The sequence below is a fragment of the Lissotriton helveticus genome, chromosome 10 (assembly GCF_964261635.1).
Source record: "Lissotriton helveticus chromosome 10, aLisHel1.1, whole genome shotgun sequence".
Lineage (NCBI taxonomy): Eukaryota > Metazoa > Chordata > Amphibia > Caudata > Salamandridae > Lissotriton > Lissotriton helveticus.
Window position 1 is genome coordinate 388461578 of NC_136071.1, and position 26962 is coordinate 388488539.

Here is a 26962-nt window from a genome sequence, read left to right on the forward strand (position 1 = left end):
CTCACCCTCCCTCACCCCTGTTCCCTTACTCCGCTTCCCTCACTTATTCTCATTCCCCATGTTTACTCCCCTTTCCCTCACTCCCCTCCCACACTCAACTTCTTTCAGTCCCCCTGCTTTACTTTCCTTCCCCTCTCTTCCCTTCCTTTGCTCCCTCACTCATTCTCCTTTCCTCTCTCACCGTACTCCACTTCACTCACTCCTTCTCTCGCTCCCTCTGTCCTCTCACTTCCTTACTCCCCTTCCCTCACTCCCTCTCTCTTAGCCTCACTCTCTCCGTCCCCTCACTCTCTCACTCCTCTTCCGTCACGCTCACTCCCTATAACTCACCCACACTCCCTCACTTACCTTTCTTTGCTCCCTTTCTCAGTCCCTTTCTGTCACTCCTTCCTTCACTCCCTCTGTCCCCTCACTCCCTCACTCCCCTTGTCTTACCCTCTCTCACTTTTATCCACCCTCTTTCACTTCTCTTTACTCATGTTCACTGCCCTTCTCTCACCCTCCCTCACCCCTGTTCCCTTACTCCGGTTCCCTCACTATCCCTCATTCCCCATCCTTCACTCCCCACTCTATACTTTTATCCCCCACTCACCTTCTCTCAGTACCTCTGCTTCAGTCCTCTTTCCCTCTATTCCCTTCCTTCGCTCCCTCACTCATTCCCCTTCCCTCACTCACCTTACTCTACTTCACTCACTCCTTCTCTCACTCCCTCTGTCCTCTCACATCCTCACTCTCCTTCCCTCACTCCCTCTCTCTTAGCCTCATTCCCTCTGTCCCCTCACTCTCTCAGTCCCCTTTACTCATGCTCACTCCCTTTAACTCTCCCACATTCCCTCACTTACCTTTCTTTGCTCCCTCACTCAGTCCCCTTCTCTCACTCTTTCCTTCACTCTCTCTGTCTCCTCACTCCCTCACTCCCCTTGTCTCACACTCACTTGCCTTTATCCACCCTCTATCACCACTCTTTCCTTAACCTCACTGCTCTTCCCTTACCTTCCCTCACCCCCGTTCCCTTATTCCGTTTCACTCACTTATCCTCATTCCCCATGTCCACTCCCCTTCCCCTCACTCCCCTCCCACACTCACCTTCTTTCAGTCCCCCTGCTTCACTTCCCTTCCCCTCTCTTCCCTTCCTTCGCTCCCTCACTCATTCTCCTTTCCTCTCTCACCGTACTCCACTTCACTGACTCCTTGAGAATATGTAAAGAATATAGCTCTTTTTGGAAAAGCAGATTGTAGAAAATCGTGATCAAAGATGTTGTTGTTTGTTGAATACTGTGTTTGAGAGATGTAGCAGTGATAAAACAAAAATTGAAAGTGTTTCTGATATTCGAAAGGTTTTAGACATATGTTCTGGTCTAAATCAATTTTCACAGAATATTCAGCAAGATTGTCAGGAATTTCTAATGTATATGCTTGTTGTATTGCAAGATGAAGGTATAGATGTTGAAAATCTTTTTGGCCTTTCTTATAAATGGCAACATGACTGCGACAATTGTTCCTTTTCAAGTAGTACTACAATAGACACTGAAAGATTTATATATTTGACTTTACCAGACTCCAAATCAGTATCTTTCAATAATCTCGTTAGAGAAGCAAATCAAAACATGGTCTGTACCCAATGTAACTCTGCAATGTTATCAACATTATTTATACAAAGATATGGACAGTATGTAATTTTAATGTTCCAACGATGTAGACCTGATGGAACTAAATTGACAACTTTAATTAAAAATGTTGTGGCTTCTCAATTATCAATTTCAGGAAGAACCTTTATAACTGCAGCAATTATTTTCCATGATGGTCCTTCTACAACATCAGGACATTACACAGCTTATTTAAAAGGTCAAAAAGGCTGGACTTATTGTAACGATACTCAATTGACTTTCAAACAATGTTTGCCTTCTGACTTACAAAATTCTTACCTAGTGTTCTTACAACCCAAATTTTAGAAAAAGTAATTGGCCTAGGAAGATTAGAGCAGTTAATAAAAGTTAGTCTGCTGTTCAAAATTAATTTGTGAGTGAGAGTGATCAAGATAATAAAAAACTTGTAGTTCTCATAGAGGTAGTGTAAGTGTATAACATAGTGAGTGATATCAGTATTATAGGAAATGTTGATCATGAGTGAGACAGAGGTGGAAATATAACTATTGTTAGATGATCGAATAGATGTTGGAGCTTTTCATTCAGAAAGTGGGGTAAATGGAAGTTTAAAAGTACTATTAAGTAATTTACAAAAAAAGGACTTTTCATATACTATTTGGCCTCGTGGAAAAGTTAATGAATCAAAAATGAGTATTTCGGGTAAATGTTGCTAATTTATGTTTCTATATTACTTTACTTTGAGAGTATAATAATGACATACTAATGTTTTATTAATTTGTGATTGTTGATATGTACGTAAGAAATTTTTATTTGGAAGAAAACATTTAAGATGTGTTTTTTTCTAAGTTTTACATTATTTATTGAAACGTTGTATGTTTTTTTTTAAACACAATCTTTTTGATTGTGGTTTTTTTTGCCCCCGTCATATGATGAGTAGTATTGAACTCACTGTTTTTAGTGAAATTCAATATATTCTGAGAACAGTAAAAATAAATCATATAACATGTTGTACAAGTTATTTTGTATTTTGTTTTGTGTCAAATATATATTATACTCCCCTTGTCTCACGCTCACTCACCTTTATCCACCCTCTATCACCCCTCTTTACTCACTCTCACTGCCCTTCTCTCACCCTCCTTCACTCCTGTTCCCTTACTCCACTTCCCTCACTACCCCTCATTCCCCATTCCTTCACTCCCCTTCCCCTCTCTCCCGTCCTCCACTTTCCAGCTCTCAGTCCCTCTACTTCACTCCCCTTCCCCTTCTTTCCTTCCTTTGCTCCCTCAGTAATTCCCCTTCCCTCACTCACCTTACTCTACTTCACTCACTCCTTCTCTCACTCCCTCTGTCCTCTCACATCCTCACTCCCCTTCCCTCACTCCCTCTCTCTTACCCTCACTCCCTCCATCCCCTCACTTTGTCACTCCCCCTTCCCTCACACTCACTCCCTTTAACTCACCAACACTCCCTCACTTACCTTACTATACTCTCTCACTTAGTCCCCTTCTCTCACTCCTTCCTTCACTACCTCTGTCCTCACTCCCTCACTCCCCTTGTCTGACGCTCACTCACCTTTATCCACCCTCTATCACCCCTCTTTCCTCAACCTCACTGCCCTTCTCTCACCCTCCCTCACCCCCGTTCCCTTACTCCACTTCTCTCACTTATCCTCATTCCCCATCCTTAACTCCCCTTCCCTTCACTCTCCTCCCGCACTCACCTTTTCCCAGTCCCTCTGCTTCACTCCCCTTCCCCTTCTTTCCTTCCTTTGCTCCCTCAGTAATTCCCCTTCCCTCACTCACCTTACTCTACTTTACTCACTCCTTCTCTCACTCCCTCTGTCCTCTCACTTCCTCACTCCTCTCCCCTCACTCTCTCTCTGTTACCCTCACTCCCTTTGTCCCCTCACTCTCTCACGCCCCTTCACTCACCCTCACTCACCTTCCATCCCTCATTGTCGTGAATGCACCCTCACTCACTCCCTCTTCCCTCTCACTCACTCCCTTTTCCTTACTCCCCTTTCCTCATTTAGTTTTGCTAACTCACATTCCTTTAGTATCTTACTCACCTTCAGTTCATTTCTCTCTCCCTCTCTTCCTCTGTGTCACTGAATCTATCCGTCTCATTATCCTCTTAGTATTTTGCTCTCGCTCTATTTCTTTTCCCCTCTCTCTGTCCTTCACTGTTCCTTTCTTTCTCTTTCTGTGTCCTTCACTCCTACTTTATCTCTTAGTACTCTTTTATGACTTTTAATCTCCTGCCTTGTCTCTTGTATTTTGAAATATATATTATATAAATTATAACTTATTTTTTGTCCCTCTTCCACAGATATTAAATTTAGTAAAAATATGTAATTAAGTTTACATTACTTATAAGGTAAGTTTGACAAACAACATTTAGTTTCTCATCACTCTTTTCCTTAAACTCACTGCTCTTCTCTCACCCTCCCTCACCCCTGTTCCCTTACTCCGCTTCCCTCACTTATTCTCATTCCCCATGTTTACTCCCCTTTCCCTCACTCCCCTCCCACACTCAACTTCTTTCAGTCCCCCTGCTTTACTTTCCTTCCCCTCTCTTCCCTTCCTTTGCTCCCTCACTCATTCTCCTATCCTCTCTCACCGTACTCCACTTCACTCACTCCTACTCTCGCTCCCTCTGTCCTCTTACTTCCTTACTCCCCTTCCCTCACTCCCTCTCTCTTAGCCTCACTCTCTCCGTCCCCTCACTCTCTCACTCCTCTTCCGTCACGCTCACTCCCTATAACTCACCCACACTCCCTCACTTACCTTTCTTTGCTCCCTTACTCAGTCCCTTTCTGTCACTCCTTCCTTCACTCCCTCTGTCCCCTCACTCCCTCACTCCCCTTGTCTTACCCTCTCTCACTTTTATCCACCCTCTTTCACTTCTCTTTACTCATGTTCACTGCCCTTCTCTCACCCTCCCTCACCCCTGTTCCCTTACTCCGGTTCCCTCACTATCCCTCATTCCCCATCCTTCACTCCCCACTCTATACTTTTATCCCCCACTCACCTTCTCTCAGTACCTCTGCTTCAGTCCTCTTTCCCTCTATTCCCTTCCTTCGCTCCCTCACTCATTCCCCTTCCCTCACTCACCTTACTCTACTTCACTCACTCCTTCTCTCACTCCCTCTGTCCTCTCACATCCTCACTCTCCTTCCCTCACTCCCTCTCTCTTAGCCTCATTCCCTCTGTCCCCTCACTCTCTCAGTCCCCTTTACTCATGCTCACTCCCTTTAACTCTCCCACATTCCCTCACTTACCTTTCTTTGCTCCCTCACTCAGTCCCCTTCTCTCACTCTTTCCTTCACTCTCTCTGTCTCCTCACTCCCTCACTCCCCTTGTCTCACACTCACTTGCCTTTATCCACCCTCTATCACCACTCTTTCCTTAACCTCACTGCTCTTCCCTTACCTTCCCTCACCCCCGTTCCCATATTCCGTTTCACTCACTTATCCTCATTCCCCATGTCTACTCCCCTTCCCCTCACTCCCCTCCCACACTCACCTTCTTTCAGTCCCCCTGCTTCACTTCCCTTCCCCTCTCTTCCCTTCCTTCGCTCCCTCACTCATTCTCCTTTCCTCTCTCACCGTACTCCACTTCACTGACTCCTTTTCTCACTCCCTCTGTCCTGTCACTTTCTCACTCCTGTTCCCTCACTCCCTCTGTCTTACCCTCACTCACTCCATCCCCTCACTCTGTCACTCCCTCTTCACTCACCCTCACTCACCTTCCATCCCTCACTGTCATAAACTCACCCACACTCACTCCCCTTCTGTCAATTGTTCCCTCAGTCACTTTCTCCCCTTCATTCAGTCATTTTATCCATTAATTTATGCAGTTCACATTCATTGCAAAAAAGAATGAGAGAATATATAAGGCATATAGCTCTTTTTGGAGAATTGGAGGTAGTTCTAAAAAGAACTTTTTTTCCTCCTTTTTTTGATTTTATATTTTTTTTATAGTTTTTCCGAACGATTTTAAACTTTTTTTGTTTTTTTGGGGGAGAAAAACAAAACCAGGGAATCCAAAACTGCTCAACAGGAGCAAAAAAAAGGGGAAAAATTAGTGCTGGGTGGAGCAGCGGTGTTCCTCCTTTCTGCGAGCAATAAGTTCAATGCTCTGCTCCCCGTAGCAGAGCAGTTCGTCACAATCTTTGCAGACGATTTTTAAACCTCCAAAGACCGGCTGTATGTTAGGGATCAAATGAGCTGCTGCTCTTCCGGAAGGTGTTGCTCCTCCGGTGGAGGTGCTGCCGCCATCTCTTCGGGGATTGCGTGCCAGGTCCCTGACACTCTCCCTCGCATAATTGTTGGTGTGCCTCCTCTTGACATGCCTAATTAAGGTGGCGTTGCCAAAGCTGTACTTTTTGGAGAGGTTTCCATGTTACGGTGTCACAGATTTTGCAGCACACCTTTGCAGCATTTACCTTTTTTTCACCTTCGGGGAAGGTAAAAAATTTCCATATAAAATGTTCTTTCACTTTGCGCCGAGGGGGGTCCTCTTCCAAAAACTCTTCATCAGAGTCACTGCTGGGTCTTACAGCCATTCTTCAGAAAAAGAGATGTTGGAGAAGAAGCAGGGAACAGCTCTTGCTCTCTCCAAGGTCAAAGAGGTAGTGAGGGAAATGGGTGGGGGTTTTCAATAGTTGGAAAAAAAACTGTTATGAACCAATGAAAAGTGTTGTTTTAAGGTCACATGGCTTGACGAGCTTACGCTATGCGCTACGGGGCGCTTACGCGGCACATACGTAGGCGCTTCCAGGAATGCTTTCTGGAGGCGCTTACGCGGCGCATTACAATGACGTTTTGCTCATTTTTCAGAAATGCTTTTAAAGTTAAAGTACGGTTATTAAAAAACAAAAATAGTACTTTTATGAGTATGCCACTGAATGTCTTGCATTATTATTTACTTTAAATACATATTTATATATTTTTTCGTTCGCGGGAATAGCACTCACGCTACGTGTACGAGTGCGTTTACAGGTGCGTTTACAGGTGCGTTTACGGGTGCGCGTACCCTGAGCGCACCTGGGGTTAAAAAATAAAAAATAAAAAAATATACAGAAAAAAACATTTAAAAATTAATATCACAAATATGTCCTGGGACCGGTTTCGGATCCCCCTTTTGTATCGCTTTGTTCGCCCTAAGTGTGGCAGGGTATGCTCAGACGTGAGTCCCTTGTTCACTTGGCCACTGGATTCAAGATAGCCTGGCTGATGAGGATTATGAATCCGAAACCTCTCCCAGGATGCTTGTTTCCGGTCCAGGGAAGACATGGCTTGGCAGTTCGGGCTGGACTGTTCCCATGAGGCACAGGGTCAGACTGATTTGCATATAGCCATGTCTGAACTGGGGTGGCTGAGTGAACTAAAGAATGGTGATGGATTAAACCCAGATCAGTTGACTGGGGGTGAGTGTTTGATTTGTTCAAGCGCTCCGTCCATCATCCCCTTTTGTATCGCTTTGTTCACCCTAAGTGTGGCAGGGTATGCTCAGACGTGAGTCCCTTGTTCACTTGGCCACTGGATTCAAGATAGCCTGGCTGATGAGGATTATGAATCCGAAACCGGTCCCAGGATGCTTGTTTCCGGTCCATGGAAGACATGGCTTGGCAGTTCAGGCTGGACTGTTCCCATGAGGCACAGGGTCAGACTGATTTGCATATGGCCATGTCTGAAATGGGGTGGCTAAGTGGGCTAAAGAATGGTGATGGATTAAACCCAGATCAGTTGACTGGGGGTGAGTGTGTGATTTGCTCAAACGCTCCGTCCATCATCCCCTTTTGTATCGCTTTGTTCGCCCTAAGTGTGGCAGGGTATGCTCAGACGATAGTCCCTTGCTCACTTGGCCACTGGATTCAAGATAGCCTGGCTGATGAGGATTATGAATCCAAAACCGGTCCCAGGATGCTTGTTTCCGGTCCATGGAAGACATGGCTTGGCAGTTCAGGCTGGACTGTTCCCATGAGGCACAGGGTCAGACTGATTTGCATATGGCCATGTCTGAAATGGGGTGGCTAAGTGGGCTAAAGAATGGTGATGGATTAAACCCAGATCAGTTGACTGGGGGTGAGTGTTTGATTTGCTCAAACGCTCCGTCCATCATCCCCTTTTGTATCGCTTTGTTCGCCCTAAGTGTGGCAGGGTATGCTCAGACGATAGTCCCTTGCTCACTTGGCCACTGAATTCAAGATAGCCTGGCTGATGAGGATTATGAATCTGAAACCGGTCCCAGGATGCTTGTTTCCGGTCCATGGAAGACATGGCTTGGCAGTTCAGCTGGACTGTTCCCATGAGGCACAGGGTCAGACTGATTTGCATATGGCCATGTCTGAAATGGGGTGGCTAAGTGGGCTAAAGAATGGTGATGGATTAAACCCAGATCAGTTGACTGGGGGTGAGTGTTTGATTTGCTCAAACGCTCCGTCTATCATCCCCTTTTGTATCGCTTTGTTCGCCCTAAGTGTGGCAGGGTATGCTCAGACGTGAGTCCCTTGCTCACTTGGCCACTGGATTCAAGATAGCCTGGCTGATGAGGATTATGAATCCGAAACCGGTCCCAGGATGCTTGTTTCCGGTCTATGGAAGACATGGCTTGGCAGTTCGGGCTGGACTGTTCCCATGAGGCACAGGGTCAGACTGATTTGCATATGGCCATGTCTGAAATGGGGTGGCTAAGTGGGCTAAAGAATGGTGATGGATTAAACCCAGATCAGTTGACTGGGGGTGAGTGTTTGATTTGCTCAAACGCTCCGTCCATCATCCCCTTTTGTATCGCTTTGTTCGCCCTAAGTGTGGCAGGGTATGCTCAGACGTGAGTCCCTTGCTCACTTGGCCACTGGATTCAAGATAGCCTGGCTGATGAGGATTATGAATCCGAAACCGGTCCCAGGATGCTTGTTTCCGGTCCATGGAAGACATGGCTTGGCAGTTCGGGCTGGACTGTTCCCATGAGGCACAGGGTCAGACTGATTTGCATATGGCCATGTCTGAAATGGGGTGGCTAAGTGGGCTAAAGAATGGTGATGGATTAAACCCAGATCAGTTGACTGGGGGTGAGTGTTTGATTTGCTCAAACGCTCCGTCCATCATCCCCTTTTGTATCGCTTTGTTCGCCCTAAGTGTGGCAGGGTATGCTCAGACGTGAGTCCCTTGCTCACTTGGCCACTGGATTCAAGATAGCCTGGCTGATGAGGATTATGAATCCGAAACCGGTCCCAGGATGCTTGTTTCCGGTCCATGGAAGACATGGCTTGGCAGTTCGGCTGGACTGTTCCCATGAGGCACAGGGTCAGACTGATTTGCATATGGCCATGTCTGAAATGGGGCGGCTAAGTGGGCTAAAGAATGGTGATGGATTAAACCCAGATCAGTTGACTGGGGGTGAGTGTTTGATTTGCTCAGACGCTCCGTCCATCATCCCCTTTTGTATCGCTTTGTTCGCCCTAAGTGTGGCAGGGTATGCTCAGACGTGAGTCCCTTGCTCACTTGGCCACTGGATTCAAGATAGCCTGGCTGATGAGGATTATGAATCCGAAACCGGTCCCAGGATGCTTGTTTCCGGTCCATGGAAGACATGGCTTGGCAGTTCGGGCTGGACTGTTCCCATGAGGCACAGGGTCAGACTGATTTGTATATGGCCATGTCTGAAATGGGGTGGCTAAGTGGGCTAAGGAATGGTGATGGATTAAACCCAGATCAGTTGACTGGGGGTGAGTGTTTGATTTGCTCCAAAGCTCCGTCCATCATCCCCTTTCGTATCGCTTTGTTCGCCCTAAGTGTGGCAGGGTATGCTCAGACGTGAGTCCCTTGCTCACTTGGCCACTGGATTTAAGATAGCCTGGCTGATGAGGATTATGAATCCGAAACCGGTCCCAGGATGCTTGTTTCCGGTCCATGGAAGACATGGCTTGGCAGTTCGGGCTGGACTGTTCCCATGAGGCACAGGGTCAGACTGATTTGCATATGGCCATGTCTGAAATGGGGTGGCTAAGTGGGCTAAAGAATGGTGATGGATTAAACCCAGATCAGTTGACTGGGGGTGAGTGTTTGATTTGCTCAAACGCTCCGTCCATCATCCCCTTTTGTATCGCTTTATAACGAGTTTGCAACCTATGGTTTTTAAAGTGAATTATTACGTTTTTTTAATAACTATTTTTTATTGCTATTAATTATTATAATTTTTATTAAATTATTTAAATAATGTATATTTTTCAAACATTAATTATTCAATGTATTTTTCCTGTTTTTTAAAATCTTTTTACCCTGGAGCGCTCAGGGTACGTGCACCCGTAAACACACTTGGAGCGCTCAGGGTACGCGCACCCGTAAACGCACCCGTAAACGTAGCGTTAGCGCTATTCCCGCGAGTGGAAAAAAATATAAGTATGTATTTAAAGTAAATAATAATGCAAGACATTCAGTGGCATACTCATAAAAGTACTAATTTTCATTTTTAATATCCGTATTTCACCTTTAAACGCATTTAATAAAATCTAGCAAAACGTCACTCTGACGCGCCGCGTAAGCGCCCCCGGAAGCGTTCCCAGAAGCGCCTACGTACTTGCCACGTAAGCGCCCATGTAAGCGCCCCGGTGCGCGTAGCGTAAGTGCGCGTGAAGCCATGTGACCTTAAAACAACACTTTTGGGGCCAGATGTAGGAGCCATTTACCGACCGGTAACGGCCGATTTCGGCCGTTACCGACCGGTAAATGGGTTTTTGGGATGTAGGGGCACATTTTTACAGAATCGGTAAATTTACCGATTCGGTAAATTTACCGATTCTGTAAAATACCGAATCAGTATTTTTACCGATTCGGTAAATCTCAGATGTAGGTGGGACTCTTCTGAGTCCCAAAGGCCCTACAAATTCGGTATTTTACCACCCAATCCAATTGGGTGTTAAAATACCGAATTCAGGTGTGCATGCACATGTGTGCATGCACACCTATGCCATGTGACAGACAGACATGCCCTTAGGGCATGTCTGTGTGCCACATGGCGCACATGTCAATTTTTGGGGTGCGAGAGGGTGTCAAAGTGACACCCCCTGCACTCTTGCAGAATTCGGTATTTACACCTCTTGTCTGTTCCTGGAAAAACAAAACTTCTACCATCATGTCTGGTTCCCAGGACCAGTCCTCAGACTCTTCCAATGGATTCCTGCCTGAGGTCCCCCCACAGAGAAAAGTGAAGGACCACTTCATTTAGAAATGTTTCTCTTTTCCAGAGGGGGAGAAGAAATGCAATGCAACAAAAGTCACATGTAAAATTTGTGACACTGTACTCTCTTGTGGAGATCCCACCCGGAAATATAGTTTTGGAAATGCAACATTAATAAGGCATGTGGAGAGGAGGCACCTGATTAATTTTGCACGGGAGAGCACCAGAGCCCTGGCTCGCAATCTACCACAAGAAGGCCCCTCCACTTCCACCGGAGCTTCCACATCATCAGTGAGAGGAAGACCAGAACTTATGATTCCAAATATTCAACCTGTTTTTGGTGACATTACAATTAGGTGTAAGCAGTGTGAACAACTGCTCTGTTATGGGGAGCAGAGCATTCAAATAATTGTGAGAACCAGGGAAGATCACAGCTGCGCCCCTCGGCCCTGATTTTTCCCCTTTTTTTTGCTCCTGTTGAGCAGTTTGGCATTCCCTAGTTTTGTTTTTGTTCTCAAAGAAAATACAAAGAATTTTTTTTAACGTTCGAAAAAACTAAAAAAAAATAAAACACTAAAAAAGAAGAAAAAAACTGTTATTTTGAGAACTACCTCCAATTTTCCAAAAAGAGCTATATTCTTTACATATTCTCAAGGAGTGAGTGAAGTGGAGTACGGTGAGAAAGGAAAGGATAATAAGTGAGGGAGTGAAGGAGGGGAAGAGAAGGGAAGGGAAGTGAAGCAGGGGGACTGAAAGAAGGTGAGTGTGGGAGGTGAGTGAGGGGAAGGGGAGTGGACATGGGGAATGAGGATAAGTGAGGAAAGCGGAGTAAGGGAACGGGGGTGAGGGAGGGTGAGAGAAGAGCAGTGAGGTTGAGGAAAGAGGGGTGACAGAGGGTGGATAAAGGCAAGTGAGCGTGAGACAAGGGGAGTGAGGGAGTGAGGAGACAGAGGGAGTGAAGTGCTCACGAATCTATAAACAAGTTAAAGTGCAACAAGGTTAGAGGGGACAATGCAAACAAACTCAGAAGAAAGTTGTCCGGCTAGCAGGGCCTCCTACAGAGCGGCTTCCACGTGGGGAAATAATCTAGCAAATACATAACCTGCAAGTATGTTTTGCTCGGTTGGGAGTGCAGCTGTAGTGCACACACGCTTCCTCACAGCTGCAGGCATAGAAAGAGAAAGCAGACTACCTAACACCTACTTTTCCCACTCTCTACTTCCACAACACAGTGGCAGTGAAGCAGCGCCTTCTCCTCATGCTTCTACCGAACAGTGACAGAAAAGGCACGCTTCTTGGACTCTCCCCACTTCTATCGTTCCATGGCACTGAAACACTTCCACCGCACAGTGAAAGTGGCCGTCTTTTTCGTCTCTCTAACCTGCTTCTACCGCACCATGGAAGAGAAGCTCCTACTTTCTCTTCTCCCTTCTAGTGACAGCACAGTGACTGAGGCATGGCAGACTACCGCAATAGGCACATATTAGAAGCCAGCTCGCCTGCAGGATACTGCCCCCATGTCACTAAAGGCGCACGCCCTGTGTTTTAAGACAAGGGTCACCCATGTCACCAATAAATCCATGTACACAGCACCTGAACCCAAAGATCCCAGGGTGCACCCCCAGCAGCCTGTGTACTCTACACTGCAAGAAATACAGAGGTTTTCACAGCCGCCTTCTGCCTTTATTTTCTTATCTGCAAATACTGGAGAATTTAGAAACTTGCTCAATTCAGAAAGCAGGGACTATATAACAAGCTCTCGCCATTGCTCAAATGCTTTAAGTGAAAGCGAGATGCAAAAATAAACACGCGCCCGCCCTTGCCCAAGGTGACTGAAACAAGATGTCGCCATTATGCGAATAATAAAAAAGTGCATACCCATTAAATTAAAGGAGACTGTATAATGCTGCAAGTAAAAGATCCAGTCCGGATGGCCGTCCCAAAAGGAGACAGGGCGGCAACAAAGAAACCTCATTTCAATTGGAAGCCAGTGTTTACCATAAACGATGACGCCAGCCAATGAAAAATAGGGGCGGGGCTTCAACCTCACTTCTAAAACATACCCAACTACAATATGCCTCGCAGAGCGGGCAGCGCATGCGTGCTGCAACGTTACCTAAAAAGGAAGTTTGGGGTACATCCTCCATTCCTCTATTAAGGCGTAAAGGTGAAGGAAGTCAGAAGGCAGTGAATGTTGGATTGGGACTTTCAAAACAGGGAGGGAAGTAATAAAGAGAATATGCATTCCACAGGGTGCATTTCAGGGATCCAACCTGAGAATGCAAAAGTACATTTCAAATGGGTTGCATTGTGTGGGTAAACTGGATATAAGAGGGATTTTTATGGTGAAAAATGTCATCAACTTAGAATCTGTTGAATGGGCACTCATTAAAAGATCTGCAGCTTCATGGCGCTCCAGTATTTCAGGGCCTGCAAAGCCAGCCCACCATTTCAAGGGGGTAGGGCTAAAAGCCATACGTCTCACACATGGTTCAAATAATCTAGGTAGTCAATTTTATATTGCCTCCAACTATTATGAAGCGAAATCACAGTTTTATATTCCCACTCCATCATTTCCAAAGAGCTTCTCAGCAGATATATTATGACCCAGAAACTACTTAAAATGACCAGCAAATTCCAATGATGCCATAATGTCAGCAAAAGCTTTCAGTTCAGAACCAAAGGCAAGCTGAGACTCAGAGGCAAATAGGCGCACTATAAAAACAACTCTACTTGCTATTTAAGTGATAATTCTTGCTAATTTGGTTTTCAAACTATACTATATGTAAAAGACTTATAGTTGTTATTTAAATGATGGTTTTTGATAATTTGTAGACACTGGCTTCGGGTGTTTTAATTGCATTCCCTTGGCCCTGAAGACTTTATTGGTTATTTAAAGGCACCCATGATCTGTATTAAACAATTTTCTCCCCAACCAAAGAAGCGTGTCTGCTCTAAAAAAGAAAAGGAAAGAAAAACTAAATTAGTTAGAAACACCTGTTTGAAAATGTTCGTATACAAACATGTTTTTCTGCATATATCAGCTAGGCATTTTCTGAAAGGACACTGCGTTTGTCCTTTAATACTAATATTTTATTGTTGTCAGATAGCCTAATTTGCCTGAAGTAAAACTATGTTTTTTATAAAAATGATGGTCTTTTTAACTCCAGTTACCACCTTTTAGTTTTTAGTAAATAAATTAATACCCGGTTATATTTTCGGTAAATAAAAATATTTTGTAACAATCATCAGTTTTCTATTCTGTAAATATATTAATTTTTCGCCCTCTTTCCTTCTGTTTAAGAAAAATTCTCTGAATCTACCATTTCCATTTTTTTTAAATACATGAAAATGTCTTTTATATGCCAACTTTAAACTTGTAGTAAGTACTAATTTGTTCCTCAAGCATCTTTTTCTTCACATTTGCTCTCATAAACTGCTCCAGATTGGGTACCATTATAAGTTGGGCGGAGTGGTGTTACCGGACCAGTGTTCCTGCAGCTGGATTTCGCGGGTGCCAGAACACAACTCGGCTTTTCCAGCTGGAAAATCTAGCCAGGGCAAACACAGCCCCTGGCCCCCTACCCCCCTCCAGTGGCACTGGGGGCAGACATTTTCCACCCTGCCAGCCTATAGTCACGGCTCTCCACTTTTGCCCTGCCCCTCAGCCCATGCCAACCTCCGCTTGCATTTACCATTTGCTCAGAACAGGTGCAAAATGGAAGTATATTTGCCCCCAGAATGGGGATTCTGTATGCAAATTGAGACCAGTTAATTCTGTGACGCTTGTGTTATTCTCCATTCTGGGGAATATACTTGTAATAACCAGATTTAATTGTGGAAATACCTGCTGTTGGCAGGCATTTCTGCACAAGGAGCCCCTGCACATAAATCTGGCCACCTTGTAATCAGGGTTGTAGAGGGCACTGACTCACAATCCCAGTACAACCTTGTGCACCCCTATACAGACTTCCTCTGCCATTTTTTGACAGGGATTAGCACCATATGCCAGGTTGATTCAGAAGAGCCATTAAATGGCCACAAGATGCAAGAAAGGACTAGCATTTGCTATGGATACCGATAGATGTGTCATTGTTGAGCTCACATGCTCAAGGATGCTCAAGGGTATAGACCATATTCCATGGATGTTCAGATATGCCAAGGATGGCTAGCATTTGCAAGAGGTGTCATTGTTTGCCCCATATGCTCAAGGATGCTTAAGGATAATCACCATATTCCATGAATGTTCGCATATGTCAAGTATGGCCAGCATATGCCAGGGATGCTCACTATCTTTCAGGGATACCCACCAATAGATGTTGATGGGAATGACGATTTATGATATGCTCTCCTTGACTACTACACACTAGAAAGGGTCAGAATACTCCAGTGGCAATGACCACATGCCAGGGATGGCCACCATATACCAGGATTTATAATCGGATGCCAGAAATGCTAACCAGATGTTTATGCCCACCAGATGCCATGGAATGTACTGAGGTGCCCTAAACTGCTAAGTGGATTGACAAAGGCCATAGGTTCTCACCATTTGTCATGGTTGTCCCTTGCAATGCCTGAGCTTCTCACTATAAAGGCCAAATGTGCCAATAATTTACTAGAGATGCGCATAATATGTTGTACACATTAATATATACAAGTACAAACACATGTACATGTATGCACACACACACACACACACCTCTCTCTATCTCTCTCTTTCTCTCTCTCTCTTCTCATCCCCACTCCCCCCACAGGATGTCTCCTAAATGTGTTACTTATTCCAGGCTCCACTATCTGTCCTGGGTGTTCAGTCGGCAGTGTCAGTACATCGGTCATATAGTAAGGCAAACTTTCATATAGCAATGAAATTGGTATTTGGCAACACGGACCTTGGCACTAACAAGGAGCAAGGCAGTGATGTTAGGTTATGAGTACAAAGACTAATTGCTACACACGAGAGGGCCACTTGCCTGTTTCTAACATACCACGTCCAAGTCTCCTCCTTGCCACAATCTAAACCTCGACTAGGATCAGCCTATAGGAGGAGGCAAATACCTTAGGGATCTATCAGATTTTACCGGTGCTATGCAAGGACATTTCTCACCTCAATTACTGGTAAATATGCCTCTTTTTTTTGCCCTTGCACTTTATCTCAAGCACACATACTGTGCGTGTGCCCTGCGGCAAAAGTGTAGGGTCTTAAATCCATCTTTTGTTTGTGTTTTGTGTTTGCTATGCACTTCATTTTAGTGGGTGAACTTTTTAGATGTCAGAGAGACCCTCCGTTTTAGGATGTTTTTTCAGATTTTCAGCCTTGGGCAGAAACTCACTAAGTTGCACCTCTATGCACCCAGAGGCCGAGAAACTAGGATAAAGGGTAGCACATAATAGTAGTCATGATAGACAGCAATATATAGTATGACACATTGTCCCACTGACAAATACTTCCCAAGTGGAAAATAGCTTGACCTTTTGTTGCTCACTTACATTGGTGAAGTTCCTATTGTCAGGATGATTCATTTACTGCATATTTAGTAAGACAACATCCTCTAGCATCCTTTGGGCTGAAAGATGTTGTAAAATATTCATATTCCTTCATGATGTCCCTTAGATGACTCTCAATCAATAAGGGGACGTGCTAAACTAAAATTAATTGTCTCTTATTCAAACTGGGGCTATAATATCGTCCATTTGCAAGTACATCTCAGTAAATGCCCATTGGCTCATCCAATATGGGCACAATAATTTGTTGGTAAAAATTAAGGCCCAGACTGAAAAGATATTCATTATTAATCATCAGCCACCATTATATCTTTTGATTCATAAGTCCTTCAACCCTTAATTTCTTTTTCTTATAACTATGGTTACCACTCACGAGCAGCCCTGACCATTGAATGCTGCACTTCCCGTATCCAATTATATTACTGGCCTTTTACCTTATCACTGTAGAAACTACGCACTATGTTATGTTATGTTTTCAATATACCAGTTGTTCATTCACATTAATGGACCCCTGGCCCTCATGGACTTTGTCTCCAGGCTTATGCAGGGCAAGGAAGGGAGTCGGTCGGCACCAAATGGTGAGTTTGTCTATCTCAAGGAGATGTTGATGGGGTGCTCAAATCCAGAACTGTTCATTGCTGTGTGATGTCTAGCACAACACACTGGTGAAGGGGAACTTATTTACAGCTCAGAAGCAGATGTTCTGTTTAAGTAGGAAAGGATGGTCATTCCCTTGTCCAACCAAACATCTGTGGGTTTCCTTGGGCCCAGTTCCAGTTAGAGCAACATCCTATCTGCACAAAGGACAAAGACAAACCTAAGGAGAACCATTATTTTGTGGAGACCTTTCTGGGTCCCTCGCAGCACACTAGTCACACCATACATGGGGTATCAACCACAGAGCACACTGCCACACACACCCAGAACATAGTACACACATGGGGAGTGAGTAATGATTCAGTTATGGGGGAAGGAGCGTGTTCTTTCAGAGAAGGCCAATAAACGTTTTCCCTACTGGATACAATGGAAAGAGTTGTTTGCAAAAACCTATTGATCAGGCTTGAATTTGAGTCAGATACCATCCTACCCATTCTGCATTAAAATGCTAAGAGGGACAGTGCCATAATTCATAGCTCTGGGCTAGCTAAATAGAAACAGCCATGAAAAAACCCAATCTTATTTCTCTGTTGCTGACTGGGGACTAAAACCCTTCTCAGTAGACGCGTGTGAACAGCCATTACCTTCTACATGGCACATCTCTTCCAAGACATGGCGGTTTGATGTATTGTGTTATATGAAGAAAAGCTATAAGATACTTCAAAATAAGGCACTTTAAGCGTTCTCAACACCGTAATTCCTGTCTCTGATCTAGTGGGAGTACACTTGACCTCTGGTGTCTTTTGTTACAAGTAGATAATATATTCTGAGGTCCGCAGTATTCAAAACCTTCTGTGTGGATGCTAATTCTCTAAGATATCATAAAACAATAAATGGTTTTATATAAGAACCACAAGTCCATTGGATATACTGTTAGGACATTGTATGTAGTCTATTTTTAAAGAAGAATTAAGTACACTACGCGTTTATTCAAATGCTCTACCGTTTGCAAGTGATTAAGGCCCTAGGGCATGACGCCATCTTTTAATGGTCCACCCTAAAGTGTTTCAAAATCGAGTAGTATACATGGTAAGTGTCAATGTTCATGTTTTCTTCTAGTATTAGCATGCACATTATGTTACTATGAGGACCCTAATTATCTAAAAGCGAAAAGTATACATAGAATATATCTATGGTCACCATTACTCCTAATATTGGTAAATACATTTTATGGTTATAAGATCCTCACCTACTAATGGTAGCGGGTAGCAAATCGTACTAAGACAGAAAAATGATAAGTCTTTAGCAAAGTGTCCCTTTAGGTCAAATAATGAGAGATATCGATATTTAACAGGACGCTCAGATTACAGCGTAGTATGTAACTTTAAGCATCTTAAAGATACCAAATTGTAATGGATATACGATGGAAAAAATGGGGACAGACCAACGTTTGACATATACATTAATTTCCTGAAACACTGCTCGTATGCTGGAGACTTATTAAATATAGTAATATACAAATTATATTTATCCCAGCTTAGGTGATTAGCGATAGTATTCAATACTCACTGAGTTTGTGTGCTCAAATCGTGAAAGACTTCTCTGGCGTGTTCAGAAGTCAAACACCCTGAGTGTTGTCTGGAGTGTTTTTAAATACACCCATCATTGAATCCAAAATTTCTTACACCTGTTATCGATTTTTTTAAATAACAGGCAGTGTGAAGTAATTCTATGGGCGCCATCTTGAACTGGACTAGTGTTGATGGTTATTCTATCAAACAAGTGTTGTGATTATAGACAACCATTTTCCAAAACCTTTTCACAATAAGTCACTTATATATGCCGTAAAGTATAATAATCTAGTCCGTTTCGAGCCATCTATCCCATGTTAACTCCATGTCTCACTACTAGTGATCTCCCTAGTTTTACAGACATAGTGAAGATGTTTTGGTGTGCCATCTTTGAGCATGCAAATATCTGTTCCTTAAGCAATGTTCAAACGGACATTCAGATTAACAATGCGCGCAGTCATGATAATTTCCAGTTTATTGAGGAACATGTTATAATCTGTACTAATTTATTGGCCACATACTATGAAAAAGTAGCAGCAAATACATATCTCTGACCCATAGCTATCCAATACAGTAGTATCAGGGTACTAAACACGGTCAGTCAGGCGCCATCTTTCAACATGTAAGTGTTTACTTGTTAGTAGTGTCTAGACAGTTGTTGTTTCTTACATTTACACGATTAGACTATTTCTTTAATAGGTATTTCTAAACAGAATATTCGTACCATTTGAGAATCACAGTTTAAAAATATACAATAACAATAGGCAAAGTAAATATATTGCCTTACATTATTAGGATCCATAATGTCGAGTGGCAGACTACTGTTGTGTGGGCGCCATCTTTAAACATGTTAATTTGTACATGTTGGTTAATCAAAGAGAACTAGCTATGTCTGTGTGCTATGTGTCTACATGGGAAACCATTTGGTTTAGTATGAAGGCCCTCACCCACCAACTTAGTTGGTGGCATTCTTCATCATCGGGCGCCACCCGAGATACCAAGTGCGCCTCAGGTGTGCTGCAATGCCAGATTACTGCGGAGTGGGTTTTTTGGAAGGTGAGTGTGCTGTGCAGGTGTGTTGCGTGAGATTTTAAAATTCTGTCTGTGGGGTCCCTATCGGTTACTTTATTGGTGGGCCCCAGGCAGAGGTTAAAAACAAAGGCTTGGGACGTGTAGGGGTTAACTTATGGTCTCCCACGCTCCTTCGGACCCTGCGACCGGTTCACAGGTGTTCCATTGGGCCTGGAGACACAGCCAAAGTGCTAATATGTCCCGACTCTCCGACGGAAGTCCAGGGAGCTATGTCCTCTGTAGACGGTTGTCTACAATCACAACACTTGTTTGATAGAATAACCATCAACACTAGTCCAGTTCAAGATGGCGGCCATAGAATTACTTCACACTGCCTGTTATTTAGATGGCTCGAAACGGTCTGTCATATAGTGACTGCTTATCTATATACCGTGTTAAGTTAGCATGAGCTTATTACATGTTTAAATGCCATTTTTCCTTTTTGCTGCTTCTGCACACGACACATAATTGTTGATTTAGCTTTCAGCCTAGAAAAGCGTTGTGATTTACATGAGAATAATATGTTATTGCTCTGATATCAGCTTTGCTTGGTAAATTATGTCTGTACAGTGAGTGCTGAAGCTTCAAGGATAACTCGACACAGAATTGTTGTGAGGTCTGATCTCCGCACCTTCATAGACATAACATAAGTGCAGCTTCTGCCAAATTCCGGCTTTAATGATTCAGAAAAGGGGGTGGTGATGAACAGAGTGCCTGAATTAAGCAGACCACTCTTACCCAGTCCAAAGATCAGGGCTTGATCCATCACCGTTTTTTAGCTCACTGCACCATCCCAGCTCAGAACTTGGCTATATGCAAATTAGTCTGTTCCTGTCTCAGTGCATGATGGGAACAGGGCAAACCAAACTACCAAGCCAATTCTTGTACTGGGAAGGAAACAAGCTTCCGGGGACCGGTTTCTGCCATTTCAGGCGTCGTCGGCCCGGCTTGCTTGAATCCTGATGGTGCAATGAGCAAGGGACTCACATCTGAGTATACCCTTCCACGCTTATGGTGGACAAAATGATTCAGAAAAGGGGGTGGTGATGAACAGAGTGCCTGAATTAAGCAGACCACTCTTACCCAGTCCAAAGATCAGGGCTTGATCCATCACCGTTTTTTAGCTCACTGCACCATCCCAGCTCAGAACTTGGCTATATGCAAATTAGTCTGTTCCTGTCCCAGTGCATGATGGGAACAGGGCAAACCAAACTACCAAGCCAATTCTTGTACTGGGAAGGAAACAAGCTTCCGGGGACTTATTGTGAAAAGGTTTTGGAAAATGGTTGTCTACAATCACAACACTTGTTTGATAGAATAACCATCAACACTAGTCCAGTTCAAGATGGCGCCCATAGAATTACTTCACACTGCCTGTTATTTAGATGGCTCGAAACGGTCTGTCATATAGTTACTGCTTATCTATATACCGTGTTAAGTTAGCATGAGCTTATTACATGTTTAAACGCCATTTTTCCTTTTTGCTGCTTCTGCACACGACACATAATTGTTGATTTAGCTTTCAGCCTAGAAAAGCGTTGTGATTTACATGAGAATAATATGTTATTGCTCTGATATCAGCTTTGCTTGGTAAATTATGTCTGTACAGTGAGTGCTGAAGCTTCAAGGATTACTCGACACAGAATTGTTGTGAGGTCTGATCTCCGCACCTTCATAGACATAACATAAGTGCAGCTTCTGCCAAATTCCGGCTTTAGGCGCGTTTTATATTGCTTTGCTTAGAGCACACATACACACTTGATGCTGTTCGCATGCAGAGAGCTGGTGGAAGCTGATGTGATCTCTTCACACTAGGATCTTGAGGTATGGGGCCGCCCTGCTAAAACCCAAAGAGACCTTCTTAGATATTAATATAATATGCTAGATAGGGAGGGTGAGATTTAGGTGTTGTTAACCCTTATTCATTACAGCATTTTAGCATGCTGTCACCTTTTGCTTTCTATGGACTAGTAACTATGCTGATAACTTTGCTTCTGATAATATGTTTCCTTGTATTATCTAAGATACCGCGTTTGAGAAAACGGCATTAGTAAATAAATATTTCAAATGTGCACGTGTCCTCATTTACTCCACGTTCTGGTTTGAAATGATTGTATAACGAAAGAGTGCTCATGTGTTCCACGTGACCTGAGGTATTGTAAGTTCATGATCTGGTTTGTCTAAACATTGGGAGTTTGTTAGGACCAATGAGACACTGTAGCTAGCTACATGGCGCCCAACCATTGGTGGTCTTATATCATGACACTCGAGTAGTATATCATTCAAACCATAACCCCTTCACTGTCGTTTCCGGAAAACGGTGGTGTCGGACAAAACCTACCTATTTTTGAAATAGGTCTTTTCAAGCTTGAATCTTTCTAAAACGGTTTCCTTGAATTACTACCCAGTTGTGCTACAAAGTTTACTTTGTTTTTGTACGTTCCTGTGCAGTCATGGCCCAGCCAGTGGACATTCCGCAGCATAATCGCATTGCGGTGCGCAATCATTTGCAGACTTTCAATGTTCCCGTTGATGGCTTGGCTGTAATTTTGGTGGTGAGTGCAGAAGCAGCTTACCCATACGAACTCTTTTATTCGTGGGTGACATTTCCGGCTGTGGACGCTAATTCTGGTGTGTTTCACACTTACACTCCCTCACCTGTGCCGAATGAATATAGTCCGTACAGGGCACTGGAGGTACCTATTGATCATTGGCAGCATCGCGTTTGGTTTGGTGGCGCCCTACCCCATTCTTTAACCGCTCCGAGGTTAGGTCCTTTGTCCATTCCAGGCGCAAATTGGCCTGTTCTGGCTGGATTTACTCCTCATCCTCAACACGGCAATTGTACCTTGGCGGAGGTTCGTAGACTACATGTAGTTTCTATTGCCGTGATTCGTGCATTAGTGCAATACATAGGTCGTCATCTCCCGGGTGGGCCCCCGGGGGGTCCGGCTCTTCTGGCGGGACAGGGCAGTTTGAAGCTCAGTCCTGTGATGGTCAATGCAGTGATGGGTAAGTGTCCCCTGAAAAAGGATGATTTTCCTTTCTGGCTTGCCGAGAAATTTGACCAGCTGGAAGCAGTATTTCCTAATACTACTCCTGGTGATAAACATAGGATCTTAACGATTAGTTTACCGAAGGATTTGGCCCCCGAACTCGTTGACTGTGAGACCTGGGGAAAAACATTTGCGGTGGTCTATGCTAGGTGTTATGGCACTCCGTCTATGGCTGTCCTGCCTATGATCATTAAACGTGTTCAGGATGATCACGGACCGGAGGCAGCGGTTGAATTGGGTATGCGCCTGTGTGGCTCCTTTGATATAGTTTGCGATCTCATTCTTGCTAATGTCAAAGGGGATGCAGTGAACTTTCAAGTGGCTAATGCTTTGGAGGCGATTCCCGATGCCGATAAACCCAGACAGTTAGCTAGGATTATTGTGGCTGCTTATAGAAAAGTGAGTCGCAATAGCAAGGGTCTAAAGACTTTTTCTGTCAAAGAGAAGAAGCAACCCCAAGGGCAGGCTTCAGAAACGTATGTTCAGCCCAAGTCCAAAAAACAAAATTGGCCTAAAAAACAGAAACAGGGTAAGCAACAGCAACAACAGCAGACACAAGAGTCTCGCCCTGCGTCTCCGAAGCCTGCGCAAACAGAACGTGTTTATGACTTGCGCGATCGCGCGACGATTAAATCACCTGATCGATTTCAGGTTTCTGATCAACGCTCTCCTCGTTCCTTTCAGGACTCATCGGCCCCGAAGACCGATAGTGGAGGAGGCGGAAGGGGTCGGGGTGGTCAGCAAGGACGTGACCAGCCCCGCCAGACAGACGGTACAGGAAAGCAGGACGGCTCAACGCCAAAGAGACCGCAGTTTGCCAAAAAGAAAGTCGCTGCTTTAACAGCGCATCGATATGCCACAGATAGTGAGAACGCGGCTTCGGAATCTGACATGGGCTCTGACTTTGCTGGACAGCGCGGCGGAGATTACCATTGTGAGAGAGGCCCTGCGTCCGCTACTGAAGGTGACAGCGACTGATATTTATGTTGTGATAGAAACAGCCGATACAAGAGTTGCTCCCACTCATAGACTTTATGAAATTGTCCTGTTAATAGAAGGTGACATACAACGTACTATAAAAGAGGTATTTTGGGAAAATCTTTTGTCTACCTATGACATTTTGCTTTCGGAGGCTGACTGGCCCTCACCTTTTGTGCTCGCAGCACCGCAAGGGGAGGAGGTGATCCTCCCGAATTTCGCGAACACTGTCTCGAAAGAGCATGCGCTGCATTTTGCAGAAGAGTGGGCTAAGGCTCTGGCACCGGCTCTGTACCGCAACCAATGTGGTTGGGATAAATTGTCCCCATGCCACGAAATTCCTTTACGGTCTCAGCCTCAGCCTCAACCTCAATATCCCATACGGCGTGAAGCCAAGGCTTCCGTCGCGGCAATCCTTGAACAATTGGAATATCAGGGAGTTATTGAAACATGTGTGTCACCGATGAATAACCCTCTTTTTACTGTGACCAAGCCAGACGGGTCATATCGTTTGGTATTGGATTACCGGCATTTAAACTCGCATTGCCGTAACTGTGCAGTACAGAATACTCATGGCTCTGCCTTAGTGGATATTATAGTGCGTAAGCGTTTTAAGACCACGCTTGACATTTCCAACGGGTTTTATGCCCATAGATTGGATAGTCTTAGCTCCCAATGGACCAGCTTTACTTGCGCCGGAGTCCAAAAACAATTTCGGCGTCTCCCAATGGGCTATAAGAATAGTCCTGGGATTTTTACCGCTCGCATTGTCTCTCTTTTAGAGAGAATCGATCCAGATGCATGCTCGTATGTGGATGACATATATCTCACAGACGACGAAATTTGGGAGCATCTATGTCGAGTGAACTCCATCATTTGTAACTTTGCAGACATGGGTTACAAATTTAACTTTGCAAACTCGCACATTGCAGAGTACACAGTGTTGTTCCTGGGCTATGAGCTCAACAATGAAGGTAGAGGTTTGGCTCCTCACTTCTTGGAGAAATGCGCAAAGTTGCGCGCTCCTACAACACTGAAAAAATTACAGTCTTTACTGGGTTTTTTAAAATTCGGGAGAACATACATTCCGGAATATGCCCAGCGTATCAAGCCTTTGTATGCTTTGATACAACCAACTTTTTCCAAATCATGCTGGCTGCCTGAGCACTCAGCCATCTTGCAATCCTTGCAGGCTGATCTGCTCGCTTCTAAATTCTTACTGACTCGTGATAACCACACTAACCTGGTGATAAGAATCATTCCTGGGACGGTGGGTTTCACGTACCTCACTTTTAATGAAGGAGACACAGTACCTATTGCTTACAAGTCACACTTGTACACTTCGGCTGAAATGCGGTTTTCCACTGTGGAGAAAGTTTTAACGGCTGTGCAGATGGCGATTCTTAAGGAACGTGCTCTGTCACAGGGGAAACGCATGTTGGTTGTTACACCCTGTCCTCATTTGGAGGCAGTTACGAAAGCCAGTGTACCGAATTCTAAAGCTTTGCACCCTCGGTGGATTCAATGGGCTGCTTCCTTGACGTCCACGGATGTCACGTTTATTTTTGACGCCTCATTACGGTCACAGGAGTACTTGCAGTATGAATTTGTTCATCCTGCTCCTCTAGCTATGCGGCCTTTGGAGGACTTCCATTGCATCATTTACACTGATGGTTCGGCGCAGGTTGCGCATGGCTCTAAACACGCCTACGTTTCCGCATGCGCCATTGTGGACGGTGCCATGGTGAACGATGAGTTCAAGTCCAGAGTAGTGCACACGCAGACTCTAGGGGACTGCACCGCACAATTGGCAGAGCTTTGTGCTCTCTTACTAGCGTTGGAGTTCGCTGATCCTAGTGTGACTACTCTTATTGTGAGTGATTCTTACTACTGTGTCCAGTCTTACAATGAAAACGTGTTCTTTTGGATTCAGAATGATTTTCGTGATTCCAAGGGTAGCACAATAAAACACAAGATGATCTGGGTTCGAGTGGCTGAGCTTAAGGCTACCTTGCCACTCGTTTTTGTAATTCATACTCTCGGCCATCCGCGTGTGGGAGTTCACACTGTCGGTAACTCGCTTGCTGAGGAAGGGGCGAAATCAGCGGTATCTACATATTTAGTTGCAGCAGTTACACGGTCCAAAATTAAGATTGATGATGACATCTTGGCGGCTGTTGCTGCCACTGAGAAGGGAGGTAAACATCCTACGGGGTTCCCTTCGAAGTACACATACCACTTAAGTCCCGAAAAGGTTCCTTTTGTGAAAATTCCTGAAGTTGGTGAACGTTTGATTCCCAACTCGGATCGCAGGGCTAGCTTGATTACAGCAGCGCATGAAGGTGTGGCGTCTGCGCATGCAGGCGTCTCGGCCACTGTAGCTCAATTACAACAACGTTTCTGGTGGCGGGGACTGTACAAACAGACGCGGGACCATGTCCTTCAGTGTGACATTTGCCAGCAGATTAAACCTTCCTTCTGCTGCTGCGTCCGCCACAGACACAGTTGTACATATCTAATAAACCGCTAGGTTGTGTTTATTTAGATTACTGCGGTCCTTTTTCCTCTGATACTGCGTATAAGTACATCTTAATAGCAGTTGATTCATGCACACGCTTTGTGTGGGTATGGCCCCATCGCAGCGCTGATTCACGGACTGTCATAAGAGATTTGCGTGTCTTTGTAGGGATATTTGCCTGTGGTACCTTCCATTCAGATCAGGGTCCGGCTTTCGCCTCTAAGGCGTATAAGGATGCCATGACTTCGATGGGGGTCCAAGTCAAGTTTTAGTCACCCTACAGACCTGAGGGTAATAGTGTAGTGGAGCGAATGAACCGTGACTGAAAGCAATCTTTGACAGCTCGAATTATAGGCACTGGCAGAAACTGGCTAGCCCACCTCAATGGCATGCAGCGTGCTCTTAATAATCTCCCTAGAAGGTCTCTGGGTGGGCGGACCCCATACGAAATGCTCTTTGGCATCAAGATGTACGTCCCTGACCTTGATGGTCTAGACTGCGTGGCTCGCGCCACAACCTTTGACGTAGATGAACATTGCAATGTTTTACAGGATCTACAAAAGACCAGAGACAGTCTTGCAAAGGAACATTTGCCCTCCACATCGGATGATGCTTTGCAGATCCCGGTAGTTGGCTGGCTACCCCAAGTTGGAGAACTGGTTCGAGAGAAGATCGATAACAAGAAAGAATTTGGACCTTCCTATCGAGCTCCGGTTCCAGTCCTTGGAGTGAAGGGCACAAGAACAGTCTTTTTACCTCCGCTTCCAGGTCGTAAGGAAAACAGGTTTATCTCAATTGACAATGTCAAGATACACAGAGTGGCCGATTCTTCTTAGTATGACACCGGCAGTCTCCTGTCCTTCCATTGTGAGAAATTCTG

The 26962-nt window shown here is 44.6% G+C and overlaps 1 protein-coding gene across 4 annotated transcripts in view; it reads left to right on the forward strand.

The window, feature by feature from the left end:
• The window catches only part of ASB10 (ankyrin repeat and SOCS box containing 10), a 491601-nt gene that overhangs the window by 430624 nt on the left and 34015 nt on the right, over positions 1-26962 (forward strand). The gene's annotated exons all lie outside the window — the stretch shown is intronic.